General features: G+C 48.2%; 1 long non-coding RNA gene across 1 annotated transcript in view; it reads left to right on the forward strand.

Annotated features, from left to right (window-relative positions):
* LOC133272794 (uncharacterized) overlaps nucleotides 1-10,576 on the forward strand; it is a 53,309-nt gene extending 42,733 nt beyond the window's left edge. Inside the window, exon 3 of the long non-coding RNA XR_009744572.1 lies at nucleotides 10,443-10,576. This is a non-coding gene — a long non-coding RNA (uncharacterized LOC133272794). The remainder of the gene's footprint in view (nucleotides 1-10,442) is intronic.
* The last annotated feature ends 6,143 nt before the right edge of the window (nucleotides 10,577-16,719 follow it).

Genomic DNA, 16,719 nt, shown 5'->3' on the forward strand with positions numbered 1-16,719 from the left:
AAACCAGTCCAACTGGCAGAGGCTGAGTTATTTGTGCTTGGTCCCTTTGAGGGATGGCAGTGGCAGTGCTTGTGGGGAGAGGAGAAGATGAACACTAACATATGCTGGGCGGTGGGTTTGCTTCATTTGGCTCCAGTGCAGTGTAAGATAACGTCAAGAGAAGGGAGTGGGGTGTTAAATGGCATCAGCACTTGACACTGTATGAATAGAAATGCTGGCTGGATGATTGGCTTGGAAATGCTGCATGTTTTTTTGGGGGGTGGAACTTTTAATGGAACATCTTAGGTCAGCATTGTGGCAGCAAGAATGTGCTGCTCTCTGTGGGCATGGAGGGGGATAAGGGTGCTAATCCCCACACCTGTACATCAAGTTAAGTGAGAGAAGTCACTGCAGGGTGGGATGTACAGCAAGAGTTTGGTCCTGCACAGTACAGTGATGGGGCTGATGTGAACTCCCTCCAGGAAGTGTTCCCAATAGCACTCAGCATTCCAGCCTTGAGTTCAGATCCTCAGAGATAAGGAGTTCATTTTTCTGTTGTTGTCTTCCAGTTCAGTTAAGTCCCCAAATCCCATATTCTTCTGAACTGAAGACTTTGGCTGGAAGGCCCCATCCCAAACCTGTAGTCAATGAGGAGCAACAGAGGGCTGAGCTTTCCTTGCTCTCTGCTGTGCATTTACTCACCTGCACAGTACAAACTATTTAATTCTGGTTTATTCTCACTTTGATCACTGGAAATATGTGTCCATCATATACATATAAGAACTGCAAAGAAGGATGAGCATGCTTGAATTACTGGGCTGCAGAGTCAAGGCAAAACTAGCACGAAAAGGAGAAACTGCAATGGAAGCATCAAAACACCCAGTTTAGGCTACGTAGCACCACATTACTGGAGGAGGTCGTGGCTTTGGCTGGTGGCCTGTTGGAGCATTCCTGCCATAGCTGCTGTGGCCCCACGGGTATTCAGTGGACTTTGGGTCCAGGCGTTTTGGCTAGCTATGTCTGCTTGCAGGGTCCCAGATGCAGTGAGAAGCCAGTCTGTGGGTGCCTGGGGCCTTTTGCAGGAGGTGAAATGCTGTGGCTTTGGGATGCTGAAGGCTGATGGAGAGTCAGTGCCCTGTCATGAGGGAAAAGTTACTGGGCACCCAGAGCAGGCAGGGGACCATGCACCCTGTTGCATTTGCCAGCCTGGGACTGTCCATGTGGATAGAGGCAGCGGAAGGAGGTATCAGTGCCCAGAAGAATGACAAGGGTGATGCCAGCTCTAGCACTGGAAGGGAGTCTGAGAAACTGCAATGCAATTAGATGGGGCTGGCTGCTGGGATATGATGGTCTCCTCCCAACCCACACCACCCATTCTGATGCCTCTGCTGTGGAGTTTGTGTCAGCAAGAGGCCTGGTTTTCGTTTCTGAGACAGCAGTAGACCAAAATAGACAGCAGTAGACCAAAAGAGACAACAGCAATGCCCTGGGAGGTGAGCCCACATGGGTTTTCAATATCTGTGTGTTTTCCAATGATAAATCAGTTTCAGGTAACTAGACAGTAAAACCACTACATCTTAACATCCTGTCAGTGTTCAAGGCCAGGCTGGATGGGGCTTGGAGCAACCTGCTCCAGTGGAAGGTGTCCCTGCCCGTGGCAGGGGTTGTTGGAACTGGATGAGCTTTCAGGTCCCTTCCAACACAAACCATTCCATGACTCTGTGTCCAAAAGGAGCAGCCAGGAACAAAAAGCAGCCCCTGTTTCTCTTGCTTTTGGCTGTTGAGGCTTAAACACAGCAGGTTTCCAAGCCTTAGCGGAGCCGTGGCGGGTGCCGGCAGCTGACTGTGCTCATGTGTTGTCTTGCCTGCTGCATGTGAGGCTGACAAGCTTTGGCAGGGAGCAGCGGAGGGCAGGCAGGCGGTGACAGGCAGCAGCTCACCCAGCTGCTGCAGCACTGGCGGTCCTGTGGGCACTTCAGTGTAGCAACAGAGTCCCCCATGGCTCGATCCCCAGTGGCTCAGACCCATGTGGATAATGCGGCATTGAAAGGCTGTCACACCAGTCCCCTGAAAAACAGCTGCAGCCTCTCCTACCCAAAACAAGAGGCAAAGTGTGTCAGGGATATGTCCCAGTGACTGCACTGGCGCTGGGCTGCATCCTGGCATGGCCATGGAGAGTCTGAGTGATGCCTGGGATGGTAAGCGGCTGCCTGGTGGTAGATGCCTTCACTATGGAGGTTAAAGGAAAACTATAGCCCCATGGGACCTTTAAATGGAGCCAAGAGCTGTGCAGGTGTGCCCCTGAGGGCTGTTTTCCCAAGTACTGAAAAAAGCCAGTTTTTCCTATGCTCCTCAGCTCTCTGATCAGGAGAACACCACCATCGGTGAGGAGAAAACAACCCTCATCTATTCACGTGCCTGACTCCCTGCACAAGGGTGGTCAAGCTCCCCACCAGCACTCCTCTGCTTTACCCTCCCTCCAGTGCTGATGGAAAGGTGTAAGTCTCTATCCGACCCTGAGTTACTTTAAGCAGTGATTTATTTACATCTTTATGAAAAAGAAGAGAGATGGTGAAAAGCCCATCCAGGACTGTGGGATTCCTGTCCCTGGGGGACAGGTTCAGAGAACTGCAGGGTCCTGCTGTGAGGCACCTCTTTGTGCCTCCCGGTCTGTGTCCACTGGATGCTTCTGGATATTCAGGGAATACAGCTGAGGCTGTGCGAGGTCTTCCCAGAGGAAACCATCTGACTACTCATGCAGAGAAAAACTGGGAAGAAGTCTGATAATTTCAAGTACTTTTTAGAGTGGGAATTTTCTGGGGGGGAGTTTCATTGGTGCAGTAAATATTTGGTCACCAAAGAGACTTCCTGCACATCATTTGTCTTCCGGTTGAATGCTCTGGCTTCGTTCTGTAGCTGTTAGTGCATGCAGCCAGTTTTTCCTTCTGGGTCAGAAAGGAGTAAACCCAGTCACGCACCTTAATATTTGTGTGCCAGCTTAGAGGTGGGCTTGGCAAGGATCAGGGAATAGAGCAAATGGGGAGGTGTTAAGATCTGCGGCATTCACCATTGCAGAGACTTCTTCAAATGTGACGCCAGCTGCTAACAAGAACCCTCTCTGGAATCACCTGATCACTGCAAGCAGTGGAAGGCTGGAACGGGGGGACCTCCTTCCCCCCCAGCACATAATCTTTGGTCAGTCAGACATGGGACTTGTGGGACTTTTGTGTTATTTTACCCAATAACATAATTTGGGCTAATGAAAGATTGAGCAACCTGCTCTAGTGGGAGGTGTCTCTGCCCATGGCAGGGGGCTGGAACTGGATGAACTTTTAAGGTCCCTTCCAACACAAACTATTCCATGATATTATGCACCCCTCTATAAATGCCCAACGCTCAGCTATTCAGACTATAACAAGCTCTGCCAGGAGTTATGCACAGGGGTTTGAGCTAAAATAAGTGATTGGTTCTGGACCAGACCTTGGAAAATGAATAACTGAGTTTCTGCTCTGATGGCTGCCTTTGTATTTAAGGTGAAGACAATGCGCAGAAGGGTCACATTACTGTGCACAACTATTGCTATCAGGAGGAAATAACTACCTGTCCTTGCCCAGCTACCAGGCTCGGTTTTAATGGAGCCTCTGTGGGGAGGTCAAAGACTCCCTGTTGGAGAGATTACTATGGGATAAATCAGAGAAGCTCCAAGCAAGCAGCTTTTTCCCATTAGCAAGGGCACTGAAGGGAGATCGGGTATCAGGCCTCCATCCTGCCTCAGCTGCAAGGAGGGTGAAGGAAGAGTGCACCAGAACATGTGTCTGCTCTGGAAAAGGGCAGTGGGCACAGTTCAAAACCAAAAGAAAAGGTTTTCAGCCAGATTGAAGGGAATGATTTACTGGGAATTGAGCACTGGGTGTGAACTTCCTTCCTGTCCACCCTATGTGCAAAATGAGCTTTCACACACTCCTCTTTGGAAAGGTTTTCCAAGAATATATTGCAGCATGGCCTTTGCTCACAAGTCCTTCGCTGTAGGGATGACCAACATCCCTTCTTCTCCAGGGAATCGGGGGGAAAGGAACAAAAAATCTCTTGGACACTGGAGAAGCTGGAGTTGTGCTGTACCTTCATCCCAGGCCTGCAACATCATATGAATGTATTAGTCTATGTAATGTGTCTCCCCTTTTCTGAGTGCATATCGCATCAAGTAATTGTTGTTGCCTGCCTGGGCAAGAACAGTTTGTTGTAGCTGTTTCAGCAAAGCTCTTAACTCTCTTATTGTATTGATGCTGCTTACTATATCTCACTCTTAGTATACTTCTCTCCCCACTCATTTTTTTCTAGCACAACTCATGGGAGAAAAGATACCTTGTTCTTTTGCCGTAAGAGCCTATTGCTGCCTACAAACTTTTCAGAGATGGGGGAGTGAAACAATAAAAACCAACACCAAGAAAAGCCTTGCTAACTTTAAAAGCAATGTGTGTGTTAGGGAATGTGCTGGTTTGCAGACTGCTGAATTGAAACGCTTCATTTTTTCTGATAGTTGTGTCTGCTAGATTTTCTTTAAGCTAAAAGGTCCAAGGGAAGCAGAAACTGGCTGTACTTCCACTTTTGACCTTAGACTTCACCTTGCTGTAGTGTTAGTGTCTGTTCTTGGGTAGGTCAACAATCAGAGTATTTCGATGATGTGACACAGCATCAGTAACACACCAGGTTCAGTGGTTCATGCGTGCTAATAATGTGACTTTATGCTGTATCTGTATTCTAATCACCCAGTGCATACAGGGAAGTCCTTGTTCTGAATTTCTATAGCTAATCTAGTATCAGTAAGAGCTTTTCTTTGTTTAGGTGTCATCTAGATCCAGTTACAAACACTTATCTTTTGCATGGGCTACTCATAGTGTCAACCAACCTGAAGGTGCCAGGCCTTTTCTCTTCAGAAGAAACTTAGCTCCCTTACAGACATACGTAGATAATATGCTGCCTGTTCCTTCTGTATAGCATAAAATATTGTAGCTGTATGATGGTCCAGACTGTCTTTTTAAGCACCACTTTCCCTCTGATGCTAGCAGTTGTCATATATCATGTTCTAACATGGGATTGTTTAGTATCTGACTTGCTCATGATCCTTTTGTTGGGCCATATGTGTGCATCTTCCATCTATGGAAGGCCATATACCTAATGCTTCTGGTGATCTTTGGGAAACCAGGGCAGAATGTAGCCTGGTCTGAGCATGCTAACCTATGTGAGAGATTTGATGTCTACTCCATCTTTGTATAGATATCCTGTAAAAAAGGCTCTGCACCTCTGCTTCCATGCTAGAGTAACCTGGTAACTTTGATGCCGATTCAGATTAATATAAAGCAGAGCACTCTGTGCTCTGAATTAGCATGGTCTGGGTCTTTTACTAGAGCTTTTCTTTAGGGAATCTGCATAGATCAGGCAGTAGCTTAGCTAACCCAGAAGGACAGTGAATATTGGTTGCCATTCACCTTCCAGGAGAAGGAAGTTTAAGATGGTTTATCCATCAGCTTGTCCATAGCCTATCCCCAAAGCTGCTTCTTTAGAGCTCCACAGTTTCAACTCAGAACTTTATAAAGTGTGTATGAGGGAGAAGTGGGTAGAGGAGGGGGCATGGAGCGTATCAGCAGAGTTGTATGAACCGCTGTACTGCTGAGAGAGTGCTGTGCATAACACCAGGATGAAAACACCTCCTCTTACAAGCCCAGAGGCTGTGTGATACCTCTTCCCCTGCTTGTATGCCTTGCTGCTGCTTTCCTCGTGAAGCAAGGAAGCCATTTGGAAGGAAGTCCTTTGGACTGTGATTCAGGAGAGTGATTTGTCCTGTCTCTGCCTGGCTCATCGCTGGCAAGAAAACTGCTCCTGTGAGGACGCATTTTGTTTTAGGCAGGACTGAGGTGGTCTGATTGGAGCCACAAAAGCAGTCGCTGCTGCTGAGAGGTGCTGGTTTCCCTGGGAAATCTAAGGTTATCCCACAGTCCTCGGGAAATGTAACCCAAATTGGAAGAGGATTAAACTGGAAGAACAATAAAAGCAAGGGAATGGAGAGAAGGGTAAACAGAGCAGGAATCACGCAGAATGTTTCCCTGCATCTGGGTCTGAAAGGCATCTAAATATAACGAATACTGAAAACTTTAATCCCATCCAGTATAAACAACAACAAAGCCTTGTTTTGCTTTGGGTTTTCTTCTCCCTCCCTGGCAGAGAAATAGGAAAAAATTCCTTTCCAATCCCACAGGCAAATTGAGGACAGGATGAAACCCTGCCCCACATGGTGGCACAGCCCTTCATAGCCTCTCAGGATACTCAGGTTGGAGGCTGGACACAGCCCCATTGAGCCTGACTTCCCAGTTCACACTGGTTTGGCTGGGACGTAACTGGAAATATCCAGGCATCTTCAGAGCTGCTTTTGTCAGTGTGGCTGTCGAGAAGCACAAAACCTATACCATTGGCAGACCCTTTTACAGCTGCAACTCAAGCCAGAGTTTTCCCCTTGCCAAAGGACCAGGGGGATGAGGAGATTTGCAGCAATACCATCTGGCTGCTCATTTTTAACTGTGTGTGGTTGTCCATAGGAACTGGAAAGACCTTGTCCCAAACAGCATCACCTCAGAGCTGCAATAAGGTTTTGTTTTGGGGGTGTTATTATCTTGATGAGGGCAGTGGAGGTAGAGCAGGTACCAGAAGTGCAGCCAAAACCATGGAAGGAAATGCTGGTGCTGCTCAGGCTGCAGGGAATGATGGAGACCTGCAAGATCATGACAGCAGTGGGACAAGCAGATGGGGGAATATTGCTGTTTTGATGGATGCAGGCAGGAGCTGGGGCTGCTGGAGGCATCTGAAGGGAAGGGCAGCAGAGAGAGGTGGGGCTCATGGACCACCCAAACCAGTATCTCCTATTGCTGTGGGACAGTGAGTGCTGGGCTACAGGGTGCCCATGGGCTTACAGGGACTGGTAGAGTATTTCCCGTGTTGTTAAGCCTGAGATGACCTTTATATTTTTGAATGCTGAAGGTCAGAGGTCTCACACTCATCTTCTCAGCTTTGTTGGTTCTTCATGTTCTAAAAGCCCACCATGAAGCCCTGCAAGGTGCCCATTGTACCATACCATGGCCAGTTAATCTCCCAGTATTATATATGGGGAGACAGAGATGGAAGCTTCCCCAGGCTTCCCTGTTTGACTCATGGGCTGATGTGCAGGGAGAAATTCAGAAAACCCAGAGGAAACATTAAACTCCTCGTGCTGTGTTGTTAATAAAAATTCCCTTGATAGAGGGAGTGCATAAAACCATGAGATTGCAAAGACCAAGAGCTAATGTGATGCAGCAGAAATGTGGGGTGGAGGAGGAGCTCCTTGGCTGGTAATGATGGTGAGTAGAACAGAGTTTATACCTGAAATCTTTTCCTCCTCTCAGCCCAGAAGCTTTGGCTTTTGCAATAGCTGCCTTCTTCTAAGGCCAAGGGTATGTGAAAGGAGTCGCAAGCAGAAGCCTGTGACCTGCTGTGGACTCAGCTGGGTAAAGGAATTCCTCAAACACGAATGCAGGAATTCAAAGGTCTTTTCGTGTCATCTATTTCTGATGTCCCAGAACTGATGGTGGGAATGCTACCTTGATGTTTCCGGCCTATCTGGAGTAGGAAGGAAAGTGTTTAGGAACAGATGAACAGCTGCTGTAAAATACAAAACCCTGTGAATGAATCATGTTTGCAGTGGTGCAGAAGTTGGTGTGTTAATAATGGTGGAAGAGATTCAGAATGCACGTGTAAGCTCCTCATCCCAGTAGGACGAATTCAGGCTTGGGATAAACTACCAGGTAGAGATAAACAGCCAACAGCCAAATGAAGGCTGATCTTTGCTGTGCAATGCACATTCAGGCTACAGGATTGTCCTGTTGTGGGCTGCATTTCAGCAGGTTGGCTGCTTAAAATACATTTGGCTCCTTGCTAGGAGAGTAATTCCTGCTTGCAGCAAAAACTAATAGCAAGCTCCCGAGCATTAGAAAGAAACCCCCCAGGAAGAGTGGAGTAAGTCAGTTTGTACCCCAAAAGTGCGTGTCCCCTTAGATCCGGGTCTGAGGAGCTGCTGCTGGTGATGCTTAGCAGCAAGGGATTTGCAGTGGCATGGATCTGGGGGGACAAAGGAGCAGTAGATGGGTGGCAAAGTGGGATTTTATCCAAATATGTGGCCAAGACACTAAGGATAAACAGCGCTAACAAAGCAGTGAATAAACAAAGGACGGCAATATGACCTGATTTCTATCAGTATTCGCTTGTATTGAGTCAGTTCCCTGCCTTGTGGACCGGGTTTCCTGTTTATACGCCACTTGCAGAGGAGATAGTCACAACAAAACCCGTAGCAATTGGCGCCTGGAATTTATCTCATTTCCAGAGTTAAAACCAGCCCCATTTCTGCAGTCATGATGGAGTGGTGAGGCTCTCGCTGCCTGCTGTGATTGAGCATGGGTGATCGGGCATCAGTTCTGGTTCCCAGGTCCTGTCATCTAGCCACATCTTGTTAGGATCTGAAATGATTCGTTTGATCCAAACAAGGGAGAAAGTGTCATATGCTTGCAAGAAAAAAGACAAGGAATTAACTCTCTGTAATTTCTGTTGCTCCTGGTTTGACACCCAATGACAGGAGCCTCTGGAGTCAATCTTAGGAACATATGTACAAAGCTATTTAAGGGGAAATTCTGTCTTATCATCTGTAATAATTTATACTCCCCAGGCTGCTTATCTTGTGCTGACTGGTGGGACCCCTGTGTGCAAGCTGAGCTTCTGTAATTAACCTTCTTCCAAAAGACAGATACTTTTGGTACCTTCTTTGGTGCTCTTGACAGGAGAACCCTACATCAGTCAGTCATCACTCCCCTCTCCCGGCATGGCACAAGGGAATTTACACGGGTCTTCAAATTTCCCTGCTGAAAGGAAGTGAAAACCTCATGTAGTTTTGGCAGAGGAGACTTAAGAGACAGAAAGAAGAGAGTCTGTGTGGGATTATGGTGATGCAAGGTCTCTCGGAAACAGCCAGCTCCAGTCCGTGCTACCACTGCCAAGACTTGTGGGGATGACCAGGAAGGGGTGATGTTGCTTTTAAGGCATTAATCCTACCAAAACATCTGCTCTGGATTTGGTAGTTGCTCTGTATTTACTAACTCCAACCAGGGTCCTCATTGCATGAACCTGTCCAGACCCCACAGCGTGACCACCGTGTGTTGCAAGTGCTGAAAGATGTTAGCAGGACGTGAGGCATTAGATGATCCCCAGATCCCTCCCGGCTCTGTGGTCAGTCTCTCTCCTCCATCTGCTCATTGTGCAGTCCCTCCTTGTCCCACCTTCCCAGGCAGGAATCTCCAGGAAAGGGTTATGTGCTTACTGCTCTTCTTGGGCTTTTGCTGTCTGGAGATGGAAAGGTAGAGGTGATGGACCAAGGAAAGGGAATGCTCACAAAGTTTGACAAAGCTTTCAATGGAGCAGTGAAGGGCAAAATAAGGAAAGATTCATCTATTTTACTTCAAAAGAAACCCAAAACAACCATTTCTTTGTGAGATCAGCAGTAATGTTGCTGCTATTTTTTTACATAGCCCATGAGTTGTTTTTTTTTACCTTTGCATCTCTCTAGCGAGGGGTTTGACTCTGTTTTAATGGCATTTCAAGAATTTCCTGTTTGTTTGTGTTTTAAGAAACTCGACGAGTATTTCCAAATAAAGAAGGTCTGAAAAAGAGGATTTAGCTCATGGAGGAGGATAATTTCCATTTTCCAGGATGCTGAGATGATGCCATATACTCAACCACAGAGATGCAGCTTGAGGAAGGGCTGGTGGCCAGGTATGGAGGCAGGCCAGGTAATGCTCCTTGTGCTGAAGAATCCATGATACTGCTCATCTGAACACCAAGAGCTAAGCCTTATCCCTGCCAAGTGGCTTTAATATGTGCTCATCAGTCCATCCCACAAAGATTTCAGATTGTGGCATTGTGAGGCACAGCTTTAACAGGGTCATTTATGAAAGTCTGCATCTGGAGAGAAGAAAGCAGCAGATCTGCCAAGCCACCCCAGTTCCTGCTTTTTACACAACAAGAGCCAACATTATGGCTTGAGCAATGGATTCACTAATATGTTACAGACACAGAAAGCCCTAGGAAAATGAGGGAGGAAGATGTTTCCTTCCAACCTCAAGAACAGCTGATGTGGGGCTGCTGGTCAAAGCAGAAGATAGAAGAAGCCACCTTCACCAAGGAGGACTTTAAAAGGTTGAGGAGAACTTGTAGGAAGGCTCAAAGAGAGAAAAGAAGAGCCGCAGGGATGCTCTTCTCCAGCCTCAGCTGTTCTGGGAGTCACCAGGCCATGCAGTCAAGAGGTCAAACCAAGTTCAGCAGTGAATGCCCAAAGTGATCCCTTGTCCTTGCATATGTGCTGGCTGACCATAATCATTCCGATTTCCACAGAGCATAATTACTTTGCTCTGTGGAAACATGCCTGAAACAACCGAAGAAGCACTGGAGTTGAGGTGTTTCTGCAATCATCTCCATAGTTCCTGAATCCCAAGAGATGTGTTCAGGTTTTGAGGCTCATTCTGCTTCTGGCCCCAAAAGAGGGCCAGAATGAGGCTCATTCTGCTTCTTCCATCCATCTCAGCCAGCACTGCTGCTGCATTTCACCTCCCTCAGACCAGATGCAATGGTGGAGACAAGTCTAAAAGCCAGAGCAGCCTCCGTGTTAAGCCCAGGTTCAGCATCCTTGCAGCTGCAAAGCTGAAGTTCAAAGGTCTCTCTCTTTGCTTGGTGCACGCTGTGTTAATTTGTCAAGTTTTATCCGTTCCTGCTCTGCAGCAGCTGCAGCGTGTGAATCCCTCCTGCTCCGCCAGTCCGCGGCTGGAAACACACCCAGAGCAGCGCTCCGGAGCCTTTCTCATGTAAATGTTTGCTGGGGGACCGCTAATTATCTCCCAAACCCAACTGAAGGCCCTTCAATTGGTTTTACAGTCTGCAGTTCCATGCCTTTGACAGCCCCAGCCATGCCCGGCTTGTTCTGGCATTCCTGGGCTCCTCACATGGATTTTTACTGTCAAACAGTGCCTTTTGTTATTGCTTACCATCAGTCAGTGGCACTTCAGATGAAGTAATTTCCTTTTTGTTTCCTTGCTCAGTCCCTGCTGGTCAATGTAGGATGAGATCACCTGAATCTTATTTGGGGGGACAAAGGGGAAATTGGCAACATCTCCATAGGGCTTTTTCCCCCTCTTTGACCAGGGTGGGAGTTGTGCGGAATAATGAACATTCATTTGCTAAGTGATTTTGCAAGCATGTTCTCAAGAAATGCAAATACTCCAGGACTGTGGTGGGGTTGTTTTCTACCCTTCATCTAACCTTAGCCCCTGACTCTGCAGTTCTGTGTGCATGTTTCAGCCTCAGCTCATGCTAAGGCAATTGAAAGACTGCACGTCTGAAGCTCAGCGTACCTGCAAACCTCTCTTAAGGTAGAGGTGCTAAGATACAGGAGACCTTAAGCTTTTTGAAAATGCTGTTATATCTCAGCTTAAAATAGAGGCTGTTTGAACCTCTTGAGGTGTGTGCAAGGGAATTTCAGTTGGAAGCAAGGAGCTTGAGAATACGACTGTCTCCGCAGATAAAGTGGCTCTCTGATGTTTGCCTTCCACTAAGATAACCCAAGGAAGCTGACGCCTCCAGGACTGTATTGTTTCACATCAAACCATGTTCTGGCAGAGCAAAGGTGATAGCAAGGGTGTTGATTTATGAAGTGGTGGCTGAGCTCCCAGCCAGAAGCAGCAGAGATGTTTTGCATTTGAAATATGACAGCTCAGAAGCATGTGGTCTGTCTGGAACCCATGCGTGTGCTGGGTTTCTGGAGCCTGGTGAAAGTCACCCACTTATTTGGGGATGCTGAATGGGTTTCTCTTGCTTCTCCCCAGCTGCCTGTTTCTCACTGTAGGCACAGAGGGGCAACAAGACCTTCCTCTGTTGGGTTTTGAATTAAGTTGACCAGTACATTCAGTAATGATTAAGGGAGGCAAATGCACATATGCTTCCCTTAGAAAATAAAGCAAAAAGCGCTATTACTCCTTCCCAACCAGTTAATGGACTTCAAAGAACAAACCCGATTCAGGGCTTGGACTGTGGAAGAGATTGGCAAGGGATGGTGAGAAGGGATAAATTTAGCAGGATGGGACAAGCCAGTCTGAAGACCCCCTCTCACATCACGAATGTAGCCCCATGAGGGCATTCAGTGGGAGAACCTCTGCTTAATTACAGCATCATTGCTGCTCTGGGTGCAGTTCTCCTGCCTTCTGAAGATGCCTTGACACTGGCCAGTGGAAAACTGCTCTAAACATGGGTTTTTCCAGATATCAGACCAAGCCAAAGGCAGTGCACCAGGGAGGCATGAGTATGATTGGAGTCCATTAAGATGCAGGGATGAGAAAACATATTATCTTATTCCCTCAACTAAGGAGAATCAACTGCATGTAAACATGGGCATTGCGAGTCCTGGAAATAGTCACTGGGACAGCAGCAGCAGCAAATGCAGATATAATTTAACCCTTCTCCTTTTATCCTTCACACTTCAGAGCTGCAGGGGTCACCATGTCAGAGGTGTAAAATATTGGAGTGGTTTAGGAATGACCATTCATAATACTGGAAAAATTTCCTTGAAAATTCAATATTAGAAGAGTATGATGCAGAAATTAGGATTTAAGGAAGAATTTTAAACTTGATAGGAATGAAAAACTCATCCAAGGACCTGGATAAATTACAGCTAATCAGAATTATGGTGGATAATTGCTTTAGGAAATCAGTGTGTTCAAGGGGAACATCCAGGAGGCAGGTGTGGAAGCTTCTTTAGCCTGTGGGTGACTGTCCAGCTTGTGGAGAAAGAGATTCAAAGGGGAGGAACGGCCCAGGGCTGCCCAAGGGCAGGGGCAAGAGGATCCCAGCACCACTGCCCAAAGCATCATGCAGCCCCAGCCAGGGTTGAGGATGCTGCAGGTGCCACCTGCAAGGCACCAGCTCAGGCTTCAGAGCTGCTGCATTAATAACATCACCCTTGTTCAAGGTTATGGTGTGACTTGATTGCTCCTGATTAGGGATTTGTATTCACTTGTGAGAGCCTGCAATTTTTATTACCTTTATGGTAATAACTGCAAATAATAAAATGACAAACTATTGTAATTAAACTTCAATTAATTACAAACCCATTACTTTTAGGTTTATTCACGGTAAGGACAATGATACTGAAAACAATTCATTAAAGCACTTGATACGTAAATTGTGAAGGAAAGCATTAATATTGGGTAGCTCATGTATTTACTTTCTGCAGAGCAGTAGAGAATTTGCTTAAGGAAAGGCAGCCCCCTGGATGATTTTAACTGCTTGCTTTAGGGAGCAGAGAAATACCAAAGACTCTCAAGGTGAAATGATTCCCAAAGTCAGGTTCTGCATCCTTTAAAGCAAAATGCTTAGCAAGCAGAAAAAAGAGATCCCTGCCTGGCCTTGTACTGTGCATGGCTAATCACTTTAACAGCCGCGGGGAGATGTGGCAATCCTGTAGAGGTGGGGAAGAGGGCAGTCCTCCCATTCCACATGTGTTTTACTCCTGATGGGTAACCCTACATACACAGTGCTCGGGGAGAGGGTCAGCATCGCTTTTGTAACACCAAGCAAGCAACGTGCCCTTTAATTCAGCTATAAACACCTCCCCCCAAAACACTTTCTATCTTACTGAGTTAGTGCTGCTCCATCAGGCTGGCAAGCCTCCTATTCTGACTCTCTAAACTGAAATAATCTCATTTCTGATGGTCTATTTGTCTTCAGCTTTTGCTGATTTAATTCAGTGTAACAAGCTGAGTGGGACTGTGCTTTTCCCAGATAACCTGAGCACAGATCACTGCACATCGGTGCAGTAAAACATGGGCCACGTTGGGTGCAGGATGCTGATCACGCACCCCTATCATGCCATTCATGCTCACAAAGTCCTTTCCTTGGACCTGCAGGAGCACCTTATGCAGCAAAAGTGCCTGGTGCAACATCTCCACGCACAGTGGGTCCTTATCCCCATGCAATGGGGAAAGGTCATTGCTGCTGTGTCAGGCCATGTGCTGCAGCCAAATGGCACGTGGGTATTCGTTTGCCTTCTCTGTCCTGTGGGAATGGGTTCCAGTCTTAACAAAGAGAACGGACTGGTAATGATGAAAAGCACAGAATAAACACTCAGGGTGGTCAGCCCTGGGGGGCACAGGCTGCACAGTGTGTGGCAGGGTGTGCCGGAGGGGTATGTCTGTGCAGTGAGCACCCCAGCAGAGACGTCTTTTCACCACCTCTCAGTCAGCAGCGTTCACCACCTCCTCCCAGCAGCCCAGCCCGGTGCACATTGGCCTGGCGGAGCGCAGCACAAAGCTGGTTTCAACGGCTCTAATGCTCATCAGTGCCGTGTTGAGCAGCACAAGGTGGGTACCGGCGCTGCGGCGGGAGACGCTGGTGGCGCTGCGCGGACGCGGGCTCTACACGCGGAACCGCACCGCACCCGCTTCACCCTGCGGGCCCCGCGGACCCGGTGAGTACCGCGGTCCTGTCTCTCTGTGTGCGGCCGCAGAGAGCCCTGCTACGCTGCAGGGTGGGAGTCTCGCTTCCGCGGTGCAAGGCGAAACGCGGAGTGGGTTGGCCCTTCGTTGCCTCCCCGCCGAAGGGAGGCGCAGTGCAAGTGTGAGGGGGAACGGCGGAGGGCCTGGGGTTGTTTAGTCTGGAGAAGGCTCAGCGGGGGCCTTATCGCTCCCTACAACTGCCTGACAGGAGGATGGAGTGAGTTGGGGTCGGTCTCTTCTAAGTAACAAGGGATAGGATAAGAGGCAAGCTGCGCCAGGGGAGGTTTAGGCTGGATGTTAGGAACAATTGCTTCCTCAAAGGGTGCTCAGGCATTGGAACAGGCTGCCCACGGCAGGGCTGGAGTCACCGTCCCTGCAAGTGTTCACACCCCGTGTAGATGAGGCCCCCAGTGCTGTGGCTTAGTGGTGGCTTTGGCCCTGCTGGTTAACAGTTGGACTGTATGAGTTTAAAGGTCTTTTCCAACCTGGTTGTTTCTGTGGTTCTATAATATTCACCTTCTGCTAAAGGGAGCTGTCATTTTCCCGCAGCACCCTCTGCTCCCCATTGTCTGCAATCTGTGTGTAATTCAGTCTTCTGCAAGCTAGTGGAAGAAGCAGCTTCTCTGTCAAGGGGGAAGGCATGAATAAAGGGGAGACGTGATCAGACAGAGCGGCACCTCCAGCTTGGACAGGGAGAGCCTAAAGCAGGGAGGCACACCCAAGGTTAATAACATGTTGCTCCACCAGCTTCTATCTAATCTTGGAAAATGTCCTCTGCTGCAAAGAGAAATGGGGAAGTGATTATGTGACTGGAAATAAGGTCCTGCTCTGCTGTCTAGACAGCTTTAGAAAACAACAAGCCAGGGTGTTCCTATTTATGAAGAATGCAGCTGTACTCCTGCCTTCTCCCAGCCAGGGAAGAAAGTGGTGCACTTGAGGTCATTTAGCTGCAGCGTGCTCACTGAGCCTGTCCATGGGAATTTATTCCTCCCTCTTTCTTTATCTGTTTTGTTCCTTGTGCTTCTACCCTGCCACCTCCAGCTCTCTCGGCTGTGGGGCTGACCCTTGGAGGGAAGGGGGACCCCCTGCACCCCGCTGGGCTGGCTGCATTGGGACAGCGTGCTGAACAAGCATCCCTGCAAAGGGTCCACGAGCCAGGGTGGCTGTTGGGTGCTAACCAGGCTTTTCTGTCATCGTAATGCTGCAGTAGGGATGACTGCCCAGAACAAAACTGCAGGCAGCCTCCAGGTCTGTAAAGAGTCTCTTACAAAGTCTCACTTAAAGTAGAAGGATTTAATTTGCCCTAAATGCAACCTTGGCAATCACATTCTCTCTTTTCTCCCCATACTAAATGATGTGCATAGGGTTTGACTTTCTTCTTGGTGGGATCTGAGCAGGTGGAACCTGATGCCCAGATCATCAGTGGGTCAGATCTGGGGCAGTGCCTGCCACCAGCAGGAGCCCCGCTGCTCAGCATCCTCTGCTAATGGGACCCAGCACCACATCTCTGCTAAGGCTCAACGTCGGGTGGTCTGAAAAGAGCCCCTGTTGATCATGGGGCAGTGTCCTACAAAGGGGGGAAATGGGTCAGCAGATATGTTAATCCCAGCTTGATCCAAAGTCTTGGGGACAGGTGGCAACCTTCATTTAATGGAACAGTGAGATCATTAGGAATTTGTAATAAACCGCACCGCAGCCATGTAAGTAGGTCACCCTTAGCCCAGGAACACTTCAGAATGAGTCCATCCCCATTCGTATGCAGCAGCAGAGATGGCCAGGGGCAGAGTGACGGCTCCAGCTTGGGATTTGCTAGCCAGGCCATTTAAGGAACAAACCAGGGCAGACATAAAATGAGTTACATTAGCCCAGGTCATAAAATGGGCTGGTTCAGTTTTAGGTGTCAAGTCTCACTGGCCACAGGATGAAGCCCTGCTGCCCATGGATGAACTAGAGTCCAGCCCAGGGATGGGTAATCACCCAGGAGGAAAAGGGAAGAGATCCTTCCCAAGTCCCGAAGGGAAGCTTTGTCCACGCCTGGGCATCACACAGGTAACGCTATTTCCACATCCTGAAAGCCTCCCAAAAGGTCTCTCCTCCCTGCACCACTCTCCATTTGGACACGATACCTTCA

This window comes from Pezoporus flaviventris, unplaced genomic scaffold, assembly GCF_033815535.1.
Source record: "Pezoporus flaviventris isolate CSIRO_AGI_PZ_B2104156 unplaced genomic scaffold, CSIRO_AGI_Pfla_v1 ptg000001l, whole genome shotgun sequence".
Taxonomy (NCBI): Eukaryota; Metazoa; Chordata; class Aves; order Psittaciformes; family Psittacidae; genus Pezoporus; species Pezoporus flaviventris.